This window comes from Chrysochloris asiatica, unplaced genomic scaffold, assembly GCF_000296735.1.
Source record: "Chrysochloris asiatica unplaced genomic scaffold, ChrAsi1.0 scaffold00061, whole genome shotgun sequence".
Classification (NCBI taxonomy): Eukaryota; Metazoa; Chordata; class Mammalia; order Afrosoricida; family Chrysochloridae; genus Chrysochloris; species Chrysochloris asiatica.
In genome coordinates, this window is record NW_006408579.1 from 14,692,154 (window position 1) to 14,696,303 (window position 4,150).

Consider the following 4,150-nt stretch of genomic DNA (forward strand, 5'->3'; position numbering starts at 1 on the left):
TGGTTGGTGTGTAAATTTGAATAATAATGGTATTAACTAGTCTTCTTTGTAGGCATATGGACATTATCCTATAAGAGAAAGCATTATACTTCAAGATAAATCTTGAAATGTTCTTTTTGATGATGATGTTATGCTATTCCTCTTTAATTTGTCTTTCCTGGCATGGTGAACCATATGATTTTCAGATTCACAATGGCCAGTACCAGTCCATTTTAACTCACTTATGCCTAGGATATCTATTTTTATGTATTCCATTTAATTTTTGATAATTTATAATTTTCCTAGATTCATACTTTGTGCATTCCATGTTCTGATTATTAACAATGTTTACAGTTGTTTCTCCTTATTTTGAGTTATGCCCCATCAACAAATGAAGGCCCTGAAAGTTTTGCTCCATTTGCATCATCACAGTCAGCACTACTTTGAGGAGGCAACTCTTCACCAGTTGTATTTTGAGTGACTTTCAGCCTGAGGTGCTCATCTTCTGACACGATACTTGACGATGATCTGGTGCTCTTTATGCTTCAATTTCCAATATTCTGGTGCTCTCTGACAGTGTCCCACTACTATTCACAACATTTTCAGTGGTTAAACATTCAGAAGTAGTCCACCTGTCCTCTTCCTAGTCTGTCTTAGTCTGGAAACTCAGCTAAATTTTGTCTACCATGGGTGTACCCTGCTGTTATTTAAAATACTGGTGGCACAGCTTCCAGCATCACAACAACACACAAGCCCTCACAGTACAACAAATTGACAGATGAGTGGTGATCTCCATGATCAGCTGCAAATTGGACCATTGTGACTTTCATTTGGGTGATTTTTGGGGAGTAGTTCACCAGACCTTTCTTCCTAGGCTACCTTAGTTTGGGAACTCCACTGAAACCTATTCAGAATCACAGCAACACATAAGCCTCCACTGACAGATGGCTAGTAGCTGCAATTGGCCAGGAATAGAATCTTGTGCATGGAAGGTGAGAATTCTATCACTGAACCAATGTTTCATTGGATAAAAAGAGAGAGAGAGACATAAGTACTGGACTGCTAACTACAAGACTGGTCAGTTACGACCAACAGTTGCTCATTAGACACCCTATACCTGGTTGCTATACGTCAGAACTGACTCACCAGTACTTAACAACAACTGGTAAAGATGTCACTTTGAGGACTAAGGTTCACCTGACCCAAACCATGGTATTTTCAATTGCCTCATATGCATGTGAAAGTTGGAGTATTTAAAGTACCACGGACTGCTTAAAGAACAACAAGATCTATCTTGGAAGAGGTACAACCAGATACTCTATTTTTTTCCATATAAGCCATTTATTTTACATGTAGTTTATTCACTTTCTAAAAATAAATATATTACTGAACAAAAACTTGAATTCGACAATAAATATTAAACACCACATACTAATGAAATATAATGATATATATTTGTTATGTTGTTGTCGTTATGTGCCGTTGAGTCGGTTCCGACCCATAGCGACCCTGTACAGGGTTTCCAAGGCTGTGAATCTTTAGGGAGCAGACCGCCTCATCTTTCTCCCACAGAGCGACTGGTAGTTTCGAACTGCAGACCTTAAGGTTCGCAGCCCAATTCGTAAGCACTACGCTACCAGAGCTCCTTATTTATTAAGTTATCAAGGTTTAAATATTATATTCAGTATATTCTCTCAAACATAGATGGCAAAAGAGGTGGGTAATAAATACTGACACAACCAACAGGTTTTCATTAAATACAATTAATAAATGGACAATAAAGAGGGAAGGTCTGCTATTTATTTACAATCATATCAAAAGGGAATGGTTCAAAGGCTAGTCCCATGAAAAGTTTTCCTTTGGTATCACTGCCATATTTCTTTGTTTTATAAAATAAAACCATAGGAAAGTTAGGTACAGAAACAAAACATTTAGACATAAACTATGAAATGGTATCTAAAGTATTAGCAAAGGAAACTAAAGCCTCCTCATTCCGCCTTCAGTAAGAAATATGTGCATCTCCAATATTTGCACTAGTTTTTTTTCAGAAAATCCAGAGCTTAACTTTAATCTTAGGCCATTTTTATTTGAGGGTTTTAGGCAATAATGTAGGAGAGTATGGTGCCTTACATGGCGTGTACAGTGTATAACTTTTGATGTACATCTTGGTCTAATATCATTATTGGTACAAAATAAAACAACTCAAGGTGAATTTCTTGTTGATAATGAATCAGCAATACCACAACAGACATCAAAAGTAGTATAATATATATTTTTTAAGTTACTGTCATTCAAAGGAAACAGTGAATTCTAAATTAGATGAGTATATTATTAGATATATATTAAATGATAGCCATGAAACTGGTCATTTGTTTGAATATAGGTAGTTTTTCTTTTTTCCTTTTAAGATAATTAAGCCCAGTAAATAAATCTCTCATTTTAATGTAATACTAATATCTTTTCTTCTTCTTACACTTTTGGAACTTTTGGATATATTCATTTCCTTTATTGTTTTTTGTGCTACTATCACTATTACTAAGGAGCTCTGGTAGCGTAGTGGTTACGAATCGGGCTGCGAACCTTAAGGTCAGTGGTTCGAAACTACCAGCCGCTCCGCGGGAGAAAGATGAGGCTTTCTACTCCCGTAAGGATTTACACCCTCGGAAACCCTGTACAGGGTCGCTATGGGTCGGAACCGACTCGAAGGCACTTAACAACAACAACAACAAGGATTTACACCCTCGGAAACCCTGTACAGGGTCGCTATGGGTCGGAACCGACTCGACGGCACTTAACAACAACAACAACAACATCACTATTACTGGTTTGTCTCTTTTGTTTTTTCATCTGATAAGAGTCAGAGTCACTTGGTTTTTGGTAAGTCCACTCATAAAAGCTGGGTCCAGCTTCTAAATCTGGAGCGTGATTTAGTGAAGACGAGGATGTATTAGTAGGAAGTGGCACTGTCATTTCATAGTAAGGAAGCTGAAACATTGGATTATACGTGTTCTAGGGTTACCATGAGTCAGAACTGACTCCATGATACTTAACAACAACAACTGCATTTTGGGGGAGAAAAAATATTCTTGAGGTAAAGCAGCATTATTAATGGGAAAGAACTGCATGGGAACTGTAGGTCTGCCCACAGCTTCTTCATTTCCGTAGCTTTGTGAATTTATCTTAACACAATTCTCAAAACTTTGATTAGTTGGTTCAGTAAAATGAGAACTCCCAACTTGATATTGCACATTCATTGGTCTTCCATATAAACGGATCCCATTGAGCAAAACTATGGCATAAGATACTGATTCTGGGTGTTTAAAGCAGACAAATCCAAAAGACTTCGGCTTCCCCTCTTTGTCTTTGCAAATAGTCACTTTGGTTAATGGCCCAGCCTATAAAAAACTGAACGAACAGCTCATAAAGAATCTCCTCCTGCACTCGAGTCTCTAAATTTCCCACAAACACAGTCCTGTTTGCCTCTTCCTGAGCAGGAAACATTCCTTCAGTCTCAGCCTCAAGGATGAAGTTGGTGTCTCGACTCCACCCCTGCCTTGTTTTATTGCGCCGCTCCAGAATACTCTTTAGAAATGAGGATGATGAAACTTCATCTTTCACGCTTTAGACACATTGTCAGGAGAGACCAGTCCTTGGAGAAGGACATCAGTCTTAGTAAAGTAGAGGGTTAGTGAAAAATGAGGACAACCTCAACATGATAACTTGACACAGTGGCTGCAACTATGGACTAAAATGTAACAATTGTGGGGATGGTGCATTACCAAGCAGTATTTCATTCTGCTCTACACCACGTTGCTATGAGTCAGAACAGACTCAAGGATACCTAACAACAAGTGCTTAAGTAAAAAGTTCTTTTTATTTTTGTTATTTTGTTTTTACCAGGTCACAAGTCATTTCTACAGAGGAATATTGTATGATTCATGCATAATAATGATGCAACTGAGGCAAACATATAATAACAAATGGAATTTCAGTACCACCATTTCTCATATATCTTTTATGGATTGTTTCAAAAGGGACAATATAGTCCAGCAGTTACGTAACAATAAATATTGTTATTGTTAAATGCCATTGAGTCTGTTCATACCAACCCTGTGTATAGTTTCTGGGAAATAACTGGTGGGTTTGAACACCGAACCCTGTGATTCAGATG

General features: G+C 37.7%; 1 pseudogene; it reads right to left on the reverse strand.

Annotated features, from left to right (window-relative positions):
* Window positions 1-1,336: 1,336 nt before the first annotated feature.
* On the reverse strand, window positions 1,337-3,480 carry LOC102816353 (annotated as a pseudogene).
* Between the last annotated feature and the right edge of the window lie 670 nt (window positions 3,481-4,150).